Source organism: Mustela lutreola, chromosome 6, assembly GCF_030435805.1.
Source record: "Mustela lutreola isolate mMusLut2 chromosome 6, mMusLut2.pri, whole genome shotgun sequence".
In the NCBI taxonomy this organism is placed as follows: Eukaryota; Metazoa; Chordata; class Mammalia; order Carnivora; family Mustelidae; genus Mustela; species Mustela lutreola.
In genome coordinates this window covers 99,267,075-99,281,314 of record NC_081295.1, presented here as the reverse complement: position 1 = coordinate 99,281,314, position 14,240 = coordinate 99,267,075, and the positions used below count along the sequence as shown (strand labels likewise).

The window sequence follows — 14,240 nt, the reverse complement described above, 5'->3', positions numbered from 1 at the left end:
CTGAAACCCTGAGTGAATGCTCAACCAACTGAGCCACTCAGGTGCCCCCAAAGGTGGAATTTCTAAGTTCTTGTTCACCTGCACCCTGACAGGTGCCACCTCTTAGAGCTCCACTGAGAGAGGGTTAAGTAGGAGCTGAGTAGTCCTCCAGCAGTTATGTGGCTTCTGTGATAGGACTGCATGGGGAAGGACGAAGAAAAAAAGACAAAGGTTTGAGAGTCAAGTAAATGTCAGTGATCCCAAAGACAAAGGAAAAATATTAAGCAGAAAAGTCAATGCGATGCTTGTTTTGATAGGAAAAATGGAGAATCAATTTCTTGAACTTGAACCAGAAAAGCTCTCTTCTTCACTCAGTCAATAATATTTACTTGCTTTCTGCTCTGCTCTTAACACTGATGGATCAAGTGGGTACAGACAAGGCAAAAGACATGGTTCCTTTCGTAGGCAGCTTAAAATCTCTCTCCGTCTCCCCTGAGGTGGGCTTGGATGCCAGAAGCCAAGTTAGCCCTCTGGAGAAACACAATTGGCCTCCCAACATCTACTCTGTGTTGTCAGCCAACTGGCTCCCAGGTGAGGAGAACATTTTTGGCAGTAACTGTAGTAGAGAGCAGGCAAGAGACCTTAAGAAAAGGCAAGGGAGAGGAGGCAGGCATGTGATTCTGGAGACAAATAAACACAATTAGCTGTGCTAGAAACAAACTGAAAAGCCTCTGTGGGAAGACTGATTCCCTATGCCAAGAAAGAAAACCAAAGGGAAATTCATTTTCAAAGAAACCTTTTACTTCCCCTGGCAGCCATGGGCCACTGACTGTCATAGTTTCCATCAAGTTCTTTCTCTTCTGGGTTTCCCTAACATCTCAAATACTATGGCAATGGTGCTTTATTTACCAGTTTTGCTGACCAGACAGAATCCACTAATGTTTCAGGCTGGTCATGTCATTCATGGAGACAATTCCAAGCCTTTCAGAGACATTCTGTCCCTCTGCACCTAAAGAGACTCAAATTGCTGCACTGGTCAGGGGATGGAATTGACAGAAATCATAGTCACATTCCTGGATTTCTGTTCTTCCACCAGATCTGGTTGTTGTGTAGGATTAGCTACAGCAGAGAGGCCTAGCGGCAAACCCCTAACATGGGGTTAACAGGACAGGCTCTGGAGTTAGGCAACTTGTACCATCGAAGCTTACAAATTGCGTGACCTTGGGCAAGTAATGTAATCTCCTTGTGTCTCATTGTCTTCATCTATAAGGATACAATAGCACCTGACTAATAAATAGGGTTGTTGTGAATTTTTAAGAATTTTAATAAAAGAGTTCTTATCTTTTAGAAATGCATACTAAAATACTCACAAATAATAATATGAATTCTGGGATTTGCTTCAAAATCATTTGGAGGTCATGGGACGCCTGGGTGGCTCAGTTGGTTAAGCAGCTGCCTTCGGCTCAGGTCATGATCCCAGCGTCCTGGGATCGAGTCCCACATCGGGCCTTGCTCGGCAGGGAGCCTGCTTCTCCCTCTGCCTCTGCCTGCCATTCTGTCTGCCTGTGCTCGCTCTCTCCCACCCCTCTCTGATAAATAAATAAAATCTTTAAAAAAAATTTCGTTAAAAAATCATTTGGAGGTCAGGTATATTTACGAAGAAGTTGGCCATAAGTTTGTATTTGTTGATGTCAGGGGATGGGTACATGGGGGTTTATGATACTGTTCTGTGCACCCTCCATCTTTTTGAAATAGTTCTATAAAAGGAAGTTTGAGAGAGAAAAAGAAGATAATATGTATAAAGCTGCTAGCACACAATATGATGTGCTCAATAAATGTAATGTTAGAGATCAGACAGGGTCTTGACGGCACACTTGCTAGGTCAAAGGGGCATGAGGATAGCAGCCTACCTGTCTAGAGACACAGATGGGTCCTGGGGCCAGCAGTGGGGGAGGGGGAAGCCAGACAAGCCCGGTACTTCATCGTCAACTCATCCGTTACTGCCTAGCCTTTTCACCATCAAACCTGTTTTAAATTAATTATTATTCAATCTCTATGTTTTGAAAGTTTACTAAATCAACCAAGTCCAATAAGTATTCATTATCCCTCATCTTTTTAGTTAGACACAAGTCAGGGTCTGAGTCAGCTTTTGATGAACTGGTGAATGGCTCCAAACTGAGTCGCCATCACAGTCCAAAGCAAAGCACTTCCCAGCTTTAATGGCCTGAGCAGCACACATATATGCAGTTTTGCAGGCACAGGAGATAATGAAAAAATGCCCCCTCCCCCACCTCCCAGCCCCTGCCACCAGTCTGTGCCTCCAATAGGTTCAGGAAACTGCATGTATACTTTCAGAGTCAGTTTCAGAAACTCCCAACTCCTGGAATCCCCTAGATAGGGCAATGAGCTGGATGGACAGAAAAATCCACCCTGGATTTTCACCAACCTAAGGGAGTCCTTACTTAACTCACACTCATCCGCTCCATGCCTTCTCACAAACAAGGAATCAGCCAGCTCTGACACTAACTGTAATGGCCTTGGGCTAGCTATTTCATCTTTGTCTTGTCCTTTGTAAACTGGGATCATCTTCCTTCCAGGGCTGTGTTAGGGATTAGAGATAACGTAAATAAACTACATTGCACAATGCCTGGCACATGGTAATTCCTGTTCCTAGGAGCTACGTGAGGTCTCTCTATCCTTGTGTGTATGCATGGGTGTACTGTTATTACCTCCTTGGGAATTTGGTTCATGTTTAGACCCAGTGGTTCCCCCAGGCCATAAGACATACTGAAACCACATAATTATAGTTTAATATTTTCTCTTTCATTTGATAAAATTTTAATGCAGCTGCCTTCAATCTCCTGATGTATAGGTAACTATGTTTCTGTCACCAATACCTACATGTCCTCGCCTGTGTGATTCCCTCTTCTCCTTCCATATTTTGTGACCATATCTTTTAAAAAAAAAAAATTACAAAGGGTTAAAAAGGAGAAAAATGTGGTCCAATTCAAGTCTAGCAGGCCATTCCTATTACTACTGTGAAATGCCTGCTGAGTGTCCACCCTATATATGTATATGGTAGAGAGTCAATGGATGAGATGACTACAAATGATAAAGCCAGAATCCCATCAGCAAAGACTTCAGTAACGATCAGTAGTGGCAAGCTAGGCTTCTCTGGGAAGTTTAGAGCCAATTGGAAATCTTTATCTTATTCTTAATCTTACCTAAAACCAGCATGCTCTTTCCCCTTATCCTGAGTTATTTTTCTTCAAAACATTTTTCACTACCTCAAAGTATGTATTTCCTGATTTATTTGTTTATTGTCTGTCTCCCCCACCCAGAGAGAATAGATGTTACCTGAAAGCAAGGGTCTTGATCACGTCTGTATCTCTAACAACACTGTTGAACGAGTGCCAAGCATGGACTAGGCCCTTGAAAAATATTTTCCTCTCTCCAAACACCCAGCAACAAAAAGGCATCTAGGTCTGCAATCCTGCCCTATGTATTCCTCACACGGCTGACCACTGGGACCCAGTGCAGAAGACAGAGTGTAAATAGCTAAGCATGTAGCTAAGCTCGTAGGATAGGAAGCAGTGTCATGTGAGGGGAGGAAAAATGAAGCAGAAGAAAGTGATTTCGTTGGGGCCTTATGTGCACCACATACAGGTACCATTCCGATTGTTGCCCCTGTGCTATTGCTTAAGCTGTTTCTCCCATTAGAAATACCCACCTCTTGACCTAAATGATACCCCCTTCCAGATCTCACTCGGGTTTTTTCTCCTGAATTATGCTGACTTTAAGAGATCATGGTGACTGACCTCTGCTAAACCGAGTGGAACCCCCTTCCCTACCAGTGCTTTACAGCCCTGCCCATAACTATAAGCAGTTCAAAGTTTCCTTTCTTCTTCATAAGAGAAAAAATTGATGTTCCAAATGCAGTGTAAGCTCCTTAAGCAGAAGCCTGCTTTATGTTTCTCCTGAATCCCTCAAAGTAACTTGGACAGCGTTAGGCACTTACTGCGCAGTCAAAAAAAATCCCCACACATGAACTGACATATTTCCAATTTGAATCCCACCTCTGCTGCTCAGGCATGATTCCACCTACTCCCCACAAGAACGTCTGTTTCCTTTTTCTCCCTCATCCTTCCAAGGGCTCCTCTATCAGAATGACCCTCCAGCTGCAGAGATCTAAAATATTACCATCTTAACTGAGACTGAAAGGTGTCAAGGACCCTGACAGCTGCAACTCACAAGGTGGCATTCCATCCAGAGACTTAAGCCATAAACAAGTCATCATTCAGAATGCTTTAAGGAGGGGCGCCTGGGTGGCTCAGTTGGTTAAAGCCTCTCCCTTCGGCTCAGGTCATGATCCCAGGGTTCTGGGATCGAGCCCCACATCACCTCTCTCTCTCTGCCTACACATGTGATCTCTGTCTGCCAAATAAATAAAATCTTTAAAAAAAAAAAGAATGCTTTAAGGAAGGGAAAGAAAAAAAGGCCACAGAACCCAAGAGACACCTACAGCCGCTCATGAATGAACCTGAACCCTTCACCAAGCCAAGGCCTGCTAAGTCAGTTTCTACCTGAAATGCTGCCCAGTTTCAATGACATTCCTGCAGCTTTACCTGAACCTGGGTGGGTGACATTCTAGTACTGCAGCCAGTTCCAAACTCAGCATATGCGTGAAACTAATTCCACATTCTGAAGTGTTCAGGGTTCCTGGCAGCTCAAGAGAATAACACCAGTGCCTTTATTTTGCTTAAGTCCGGGAATAAAAAAGCTAAGATGGAACTCTTGGAATGAGTTCTTTGGACAGACTTAAGTATACCACAGAGAATATAAATTTTCTAATTCAAGAGCCATTATACTTCAACAATGATTTTACATCATCCTCCCTTTTTCATCCATTTTTTAAAAGTTCTTTACCAATCCCCTGCAGAGTCTAAAAGAGGGTGGTTTTCACCAAAAAAGGGTTTATATCTCACAGAAGTATGATCTATAAACCATATTTAGCAAAGCACGTATGTTTTAATCCCATCTCTAATTGGTTGGGGTAGGTATAGCCCTCCTCTGGTTTCCCACCTACGGACTTACCTTAACCTCTTGGGTATTCTCTTAGACCTAAAGAGCAGGTGTCAAGGATAAAGCAAATGCAGAGTTTCAAGCTACTGATGAAAAGCAACAAACTCTTAATTCCTTGAGAATAGAAACATGTTTTCTTCTTTGCTTTTCTTAATCTTGGACTGCATCACCCTAGAAGGATAAATGTCATGGCCCTTAATGCTAGCTACCTCTCAAGGCCAACAGTAACTTTAAAAATCAGTAACCTTTGCTTTGATCTTCAAATCCTAGGAACTGGGAATTGGTTAAAGTTAAAATGTCAGCTCAGCCTGGAGGATGAATTCTCTCCCTTTGGTACTTCTCTGGGTGTATTTCTCTCAAAATTTTGAAGTCTCCCATTACCTCTGTTTTACATTAACATTCATCATAATTATTATTAATTCATTCATTCAACAAATACTATTCTGATATAGTATTGAAATCTCTTCACATAGAAAATATTAATAGTTTACTGACTATCTAGATGGCTTGGAAGCTTGTCCCCTCCCAGACATGCAGGTAGGTTTTCCTTAAGCCCCAGGCTTAACTCAACCTGATCATCCAACCCAGTTGATTTACGACAGAGAGCAGAGGTTCACCACTTCTGCGGAAGTGTGGTTTCTGAACATCATGTGGGAGAACGTGAAGTCTAATTCTTCTACTCTAAACTTGTCAGTAGATAACCAACTAGCCCCCTCCTATTTACCCTTGGCCTGAACTTTGCTTTGGTCTGGCCATTTTAGCCCTGTGTACAGGTATTAGAAAACCATGATAAATACTTCCCCCAATTTTTAAAAGGGATTGTCATCTCTAAAACTTACCTGCGAGCCGTATCCTCCATAATATTTGACAAGTGAATGAATGAATGAGTCTGTAATATCTGATGAACGAATGAATGAATGAGGGCATGCATGAACAAGGTATCTTTTTGTTCCCACACCACTGAGAAATCCATCAAGATCTCACTCCGCAGCGTTAGTGTTCAGGTTCCTTCTCAGGCAGGACTACCAAAGCCCCATCATGTATTTCAGCAATTCATGGCACGGAGCATCATAAACAGCCTGAATAAGGAAGCATAAAGTAGATCAGGCAGCAGAGAAGGCCTTCTAGCCACATACAACAGGAAAGCTGAGTGGAAGCTACAAGACCTAGACTGAGAGTTTGTTTTGAAGCCCTAACTTAAATTATTTATTTATTTATTTAAAAGAGTTTATTTATTTGACAGACAGAGATCACAAGTAGGTAGAGAGGCAGGCAGAGAGAGAGAGGGAAGCAGGCTCCCTGCTGAGCATAGAGCCCAATTCGGGGCTCGATCCCAGAATCGAGATCGTGACCTGAGCAGGAGGCAGAGGCTTAACCCACTGAGCCACCCGGGTGCCCCATTATCTAAATTCTTATGTTGAAGCCCTAACCTCTCCTGTGATGACTTGATATTTGAACGTGGGGCCTTTGAGAAGTAAGTAGGTATAGATGAGATCATTACCACTGGGTCTCCATGATGAGAGGAGTGTCCTTTTAAGAAGAGGAAAAGAGCTCTTGCTCTGTTGCCCTCCCCTCTGTCCCCTCCACCCTCCTCTGCCATGGGAAGACACAAGAAGGCAGCCATCTGTAAACCAGGAAAGTGGCCCTCACCAAGAACTGAATCTATTGGCACCTTGATCTTGAACTTCCTAGTCTCCAGAAATGTGAGAAATACACTTCTGTTGTTTAAGCCACCTAGCCTGTGGCATTTTGTTATGGCAACCGGAGCATATTAAGACATAAGGCCATTTCCCTGTTATTTAAACTGTCTCCTAGATGCAGGAATCTAGATGTTAGAGAAATGGCAACAAACCAGTACTGGGGCAATAAAGAGCTCCCATAAAGAATGTGGGCCCAGCTCCGCTTCTTGGGCAAGTCACAGCCTGTCTCCTCATCTGTACAATAGGGCTCATCATAGTTCCTATCTCACAGGATTGTCCTGAGAATTAAATGAAGTTGACACACACTTCCCCGACACTAACAAGTGCTCGATCAACAGTTATTATTTTTACAACGCTGAAGCCAGACTCATGCTCTAGTTGTAATTCTTTCTTGTAGGGTCTGCTAATCAGAAGAAGCAGAAAGATGTGGTGGACCGAGCCGTGTAGCAGTCATCAGAAACCCCTGTTTGAGTCCCTGTTTTTGACACTGTCTCATTGTGACTTTGACAAATGCCTTACCCTCACCAACCCCCAAGTTCCCGTCATCTGTAAAAAAAAATTTTTTTAAATCAGTATGATGATATCTGTTCTCTAGGCCTCCAGAGGATGAATGCAAGTTGTATTTGACGAGGAAAATAAAAGCACTTCGAAATCTGTCCAGCAGATGCTCAAAGGAATGTGGAAAGAGGTGAATTTGTCGATATTAATTAAATACCTCTAAAGCTCTAAAACAATGTTTTTCAAACTCTTTGACTGCAATGCATTAAAAGAAATGCATTTTATTGCAAACCAGGCACACAGTGATCACTAAAACAAAAACTTAGCAAAATAATTCTTACGTTACTTTGTTTACAAAGTAATCAGTCTCCCTCCATTCCTTCCTTCCTTCCTTCCTCCTTCCTTTCTCCTTTCTTCCTTCCTTCCTCTTAATGCAGGTCATTAATTTCACAAGGCATGGTCCTAAATTTCAATTCTCACTAGGCATCAGAGTAATTTTAAAAATCTGATGCCTGCACCCTACCCATTAAAATTTGGAAGCAGGGGTGCCTGGGTGGCTCAGTTTGGGCATCTGCCTTCAGCTCAGGTCATGATCCCAGGGTCCTGGGATGGAGCCCTGCATGAGGCTCCCTGCTTAGAGGGAAGCCTGCTTCTCCCTCTCACACTTCCCCAGCTTGTGTTCCCTCTCTCACCGTGTCAATCTCTATCAAATAAATAATCTTAAAAAAAATTCTGAATCAATGGTTTTGTGGTGGGGCTGAGGCATCAGCATTCTTAAGAGTGCCCCAGTTTCTAGTTCACAGCCAAAACAAACAAACAAACAAACAAAAAAACCCACTGTGATATTTACATCCTGGTCTGCTAAACACTCTCTGCCCCCAGAATGGCTGCCCCACCCCCACCATGCTGAAATTCTGTGGCTTACCCTGAGTGGATTACTCACTGAGTGGCTCCAGTGCAAAAAAAGGTAAACACAGAAAGACAGGAAGATCAAAGCAGAGCCTGGGTTTTATGGGAGGTCTCCTATCTTCTCCCAGATGGCTGGTAACCCCATGCAGAGTAAAAAACTGAAGTGGATCTGGACCTTTCTTTAAATTAAAAAGTAAAGGGATCCCTAAAGAAGTTGCTGGAGTAGGAGGGGCTAAGAAAAAGAAAAAGGGAAACTGCCAGACCTTGCTGATAGCCTGTTAACACAGCAGAGAAAGCTCTGACCCTGACACAGACAAGGGCCTGAGGAGATCCTGGAGATTAGCTCAGTTGGAAGGAGCTTCCCAGCCTGGCTATCTCCTTCCCAGGTTAGCCTAGATGAGATGGTCTAGATGAAACCGTAAGGGCCTCCACCCACACAGCTCATGATTCCTCTACACCAGAGAAGTGTGGGGGGATTGACTGTTCTGTTCACCTGGCTGGAGTCATCTTCAGCCTATACTTGGCTACCTAGCAGAACCAGGGCAGAGCCTGGGCCAGAATGCAGAAGGAACCCTGAGGGCCCGAGGTGTCTCTGCCCTACCCTGTCACTGCCCTACTCTCAGACACAGATGGATGGGATCAGGGCCTGGATTGGTTCTGTCTACAATGAGTTAAATGACCAAAGCTGTCCGTTTGAAGCCTAGTCCTGGATTTACTAACCAGACATAATAGTAAAAGTTATAATTTACCGAGCACCTTCTGTGCACTAAGCATTTCTATACATTATCTCATTTAATTCCACAATATCTCTTCAGGCACTAGTTATACAAAATCTCAGGTTTAAGGAAATTACCCAGGGATATGCCAGGATGCTAACGCAGGTTGATGCCCACTCCAGATCCCATGCTCCAGTCCAGAGTTTCTCAGAACTACTGACATTTCAGTTGGTCATTCTTTGTTTAGGGAGCTGTCCTTGGCATTACATTATGCTTAGGAGCATCTCTGGCCTCTGCCCATTACATGCCTTAACATCCCTCTCCTCTCCAGCTGTGATAATAAAAAATGTTTCCAGACATTATCGGATGTAGGGAGCAGAGGAGGGGATTACTACTCTAGTCTAAACCATCACCAGGCTGTCTTGTTTCCTGGTACTTTATAGGTACATTAACAATTACTTAGAAGAGAGAGTTGGAACCAAACACTACTATGGAGGTGAAAATCAGAATATGCTAGGAAAGTCCTGTATAACAGTAATACCACCTTATGCTATAGTTATATATCACAACTCACTTAGTATTTTTATAGGCATTATCTCCTTTCACGGCATATGACTGCATAGCAGGAGCTCATTCCAAGAGCTAATCTACCTCAAAAATATGAACACTATTAAGAGATCCATATATTTAGTCTTCTCCAAGAAATTGAGGGAAAATAACAGGTAGTGAAATCCACACGACTCCTTAGTCCCATAAGCCGTGAGAAGAAAAAACTTTTGCCACTGCATAGTCCTAAGGGAGCATCTTATGTGAACTCTTGTGGAGGACAAGTCTGCTTCTACCTGTCTCCTGCACACACCTGCCTAAAACAGAGAACTCACTAAACATTTTACCAAACATCTATTTCACAGCAACCCCTAGCTATTTGATTGATTAAAACTAAGGTAAAATTCTTTTTGCACATTTTACATCTCCCTAATTTGTATTACAACAAAAATCATAGAATCGGAAAAAAAGTTAATGTCAATATTTATGAAAGAGCCGAGAGCTTAGTGCCAAGTTATTCTTCATTTAACAAAGCAGATCGAAATTCGAGTTTAAGTAAAACAAACGTGCACCAGAATCATCCTTTTCAGTACATGCCAAGAGAACGGTAGCTATTATATTAGAATAGTATTTGACTGATCAAGGAAAAAAATTATAGGAGTTTTAAAGTTTTTTCCTTTAGATTTTCATCAAACTGTTATACCTAATATACAATAAAAATAAGAATGTTCATTAAAAAAAAAACTAAATTCAAAATAAAACAGCTAGCAATAGTTGCTTTTTAAGGTCACTTCAAAAATTCCTGAGAAGCTAGGAGAGTAAAAACAAAATGTTCCCATTCACGTATTCATTTGCAAAGCTCAGCAGAGGAAATATCATTATCTTGGAAATAGTAAATTCATACATGGCTTCAAAGGTATTTTATTTATTTATTTTTTAACAGATTTTATTTATTTATTTGACAGACAGAGATCACAAGTAGGCAGTGAGGCAGGCAGAGAGGAGGAAGCAGGCTCCCTGCTGAGCAGAGAGCCCGATGTGGGGCTCAATCCCAGGACCCTGGGATCATGACCTGAGCCAAAGGCAGAGGCTTTAACCCACTGAGCCACCCAGGTACCCCTTCAAAGGTATTTTAATATAAAACTATTAATAAACAGGGACACCTGGATGGCTCAGTCATTATGCATCTGCCTTAGGCTCAGGTCATGATCCCAGGGTTCTGGGATTCAGTCCCATATCCGGCTTCCTGCTCAGTGGGAAGCCTACTTCTCCCTCTCCTACTCCCCCAGCTTGTATGCCCTCTCTCGCTGTGTCTCTGTCAAATAAATAAATAAAATCCCCCCGCCGAAAAAATACTATCAATAAACAGTATTAATAACAAAAATAGCTAGACTCTTTGGAGCACTTGTGTCAGACACTGGATTCAGTGTTTTACATGCAGAAATCTCATCGCAACCTCGTGGGGGGCACACTCATTAGCATCTTCATTTTAAGGTAAGAAAACTGAGTCTGAAAGAGATGAAATCACTTGCCCAAGATCACAGCTAGATCAAGATCCAAGCTCTGGGTATATGAAGCTCGTGTTATATAACCTTAAAAAAAATTGGTAATTTAGGGGAAAAAATGGAAAAAGGATATGTTAATTTTTCACACTGTATGCCATGGAATCCCAAAACTGAAACACGTTTGCAGAACTCACTCTCTTCCCCTTCCTTCTATAGAGATCTTTCACATAAAAACTCAAGTACCAGGCATTAACTATATGTAGGGTAGGTGATTTCCTGGGTACCTTTTTTTGGTGAGAAAACAAATCTTTCTGTTTGTTTTGTCTTCTATAAAAATGCACAGTGATGGAATCTGCCTGGGAAACAGTACCTTGAAAGAGAGAAGAAAGGCTTATTTTCTCCAGCCCAGTAGGCCATGAGGTATAACAACAGATGATGGAACCAACTTTTTTACATGCACAGGAGAGCACATTCACCCAAATAAGGGCTGTACTTCAAAGCAATTACTTTCCAGTCCTAAACACATTTGCATATCTGTACTTGATGCCCCTCTTAAAACTGCCAGTCCTTCAAGAGGACTTCCATTACTTTAATGGGCATACTTCCTATTACAACCTCAATTCCTCACCTCAAAAACCAGAGTTGATCCCACTTGGTATTTGGCTGTTTCCCAACTGAGGGAGGTTTGCCATCACAGAGGCAATTCAATAAATGTGTTACAAACTCTGAAGGTAACTCCAAGGCAGGAGCTCCAAAATTATGCTCAGCAATGACAGCATCACTAAAATCAGTCCACAGCGTGCCAAGATGAGTCTTCTGAAGGGGAGAAATACTCATTTGAATGTATAAATACAGACATATTTATTTTAACATTTGGATAAAGAATTGAAAGAATCAGCTAGCTGTGGCTAAGTAAATAAATATGCTGTGCAATAATGATAATGCAGATTTTGGTGCAAAGTTCTGACCACCCCCTTAATGAAACAAAAGCATGTCCTGAAATGATACTTGCAAAATGAATAAATCTGTTTTCGTTAATTTGCAATAATTATTGAAGAGATTTCCTTTTCATGAAGGAAAAAAAAAAAAAAAGAGGCCCAAAATAAGCTAGATGCCAAAATAGTTCTTGGTCCTCCCAGGAAGCTTAAATCTCAGTGTGTGTGTCAGAATACCGACCTATATCTACAGCAGAGAAGGAAAGGAGTGGGGATCATCTCTCTTCCCCTGCCCTTCAAAGCCCAGGAAACTTCCAGGGGAGAAATCCACTCAGTAGGATTCCTGGAGCCCCGGGTAGTCCTAAATTAACTTATATGGAATAATTAAACTAATTACCATACAAAATTAACCATATGGATAAGTTAATATACAATGTCATATTATTTAACTAGTTGAAGGGAGCTGGATACCCAAAATAAACAATAGGGGCAAAAACAAAAAACAAACAAAAAAAACAGAAAATGAACTGGTCATTTGTTTATCTTTAGACATGCATTTGGCTACTCATTCACTGAGGCACGAAGCAAACTAGTGTCCTGCCAGGGACCTGGTCAAGGGTGTAGCAGCAGAGGGGTGGGTACCGGCTGTGAATATCTTAAGAGGGTAGTCAAAGGCCGTCCACCTTCCATGCAGGCAACTTCCTATTAACTTCAGTAAAGGAAGTCCATACCAACACAAACCAAAACTGTACACTAGTTCTCCTGTTTACTCGGCTGTGGAATGCAGTGCCTTTGTGGGTGCTGTGTGTCCGTGTGAGCGTGCGTGCACGCCCCTCCTCTTGCTGATTTTCCTCCAGTTTTTACTCAGAAACAGCTCCTCACTGTATAGGAGAGTGGGGAGCAAGTAACACAAGTGGGTCTAAGAATTAAATACACCTTTATTATGAGTTGTGTCTAAGGTACACACACAGGTAGAGCTTCTCCGCACATTTGCAATCTCACTCTTTTTACTCTTTTAAGCCCAGACTGTTCTCAATAGGTCCCGGGGCAAAATCACTTCTAACCCAGCTTAGAAATAGGCGAAGCATTAAAAACCCCGTCCGGGCCCGCGGATCTGCCCCCGTCGGTCTGTGCTCCAGGGCCCACAGATGCACTGGAAGCTGCGGTGCCCTCGCTGCCTTCAGGTCCCCGCGCCGGTCAGCGAGGCGCGCCCCTCCCTAGGTCCCTCCCGCCCCCGGTCTGTGGTGGCCTGGTCTTGCTCTCCGGAAAGCATGCCCTCTCGAGGTTTCCATGACCCCATTCCAAGGAGAGTGTGCGTCCCCTAGGCCAAGACGTTCCGCGAGTCCCTGCTCCCTCACCCCTGACCCCAGCCCCCCCCCCCGGGTCCCCTGCCGCGGCCTTCCATCCCTCCGACTCCCTATGCCGCACAACGTATCCCCGGCTTGCCGCACAACTCCGTTTCCCGCGCCCCCTCCAGGAGAGGCCCCTCCATCCTTCCCCCAAAAAGGCACAAGCCTCGCCAACCCCCGACCCTTTCCCGGGCTCCCCTCCCGCCCCGCCCGCCTCTGGCTTCTTCCCCTTCACACTCCGCTCCCGCCTTCAGTTCCCCTCCGCCCTGCGGAGGGCGCCCCAGGAATGCCGACAGGACACCCTCGTTCCGGCAGCGAACCTCTCCAACGTTGCGGTCCTGACCCCTCAGTCCTCCAGGCTCGGGCTCCGGGAGTCCCCAACGTCTGAATCCTGACCTGCCGCCTGACTCTCAGGGCTCGAGCTCTGCGACTCCCCAACACTGGAGCACTGACCCTGGTCCACGGCCTCGGGTTCCTCAACATCCCGATTCTGGACACCCTCGGAGCTCGGGGTCTGGGGCTCCCCAAGCCCTCTGTGCTGACATACCCCCCGGCACCCGCGCTCGAGCCCCGGGGCTCCCCAACGGCGCGGTCCTGACCTCCCCTCCCCCCGCTCGCCCGCCGGCTAGGAGCCCCCGACTCACCGGCAGGGGCGGCGGCTGAGCCTGCGAGACAACCCAACCCAGCCTGGCCGCACTCCGGCTCGGGTCCCCAGCTACCAGCTTTCCGCAGGCGGCTGTGACTGCGGCGGGCACTGCACAGGGGAGCGGCCCGGGGGAGGGGACCGCCGGGGGGCGGGCACCGCCCGGCTCCGCCCCTTCCCGGCCGGAGGCGGGATGCGCCGACCCGCGAGCCCACCGCGCCCTCGGTGCCGCCTCGCCGAGGAAGTTGAGTGACACCTCTTCCTTCCACCCGGGTCAGACCCACGCAGCCCCCTTTCAGCCGGGAAGGCCCGAGAGCTGGAGAGAGAGAGACACGTTCATTACTGTCCTGTCTGTTCGAAGAACCCACTCCAGGGGGC

At 44.7% G+C, this 14,240-nt stretch overlaps 1 protein-coding gene across 2 annotated transcripts in view; it reads right to left on the bottom strand.

The window, feature by feature from the left end:
- Positions 1–14,029, bottom strand: part of PAQR8 (progestin and adipoQ receptor family member 8) — a 42,520-nt gene extending 28,491 nt beyond the window's left edge. Inside the window, exon 1 of one of the 2 annotated variants that reach the window (XM_059178244.1) lies at positions 13,864–14,029. The gene's annotated coding sequence lies outside the window, so the exon portion shown is untranslated. The remainder of the gene's footprint in view (positions 1–13,863) is intronic. The other variant, XM_059178241.1, reaches the window with a different exon arrangement.
- Positions 14,030–14,240: the final 211 nt, after the last annotated feature.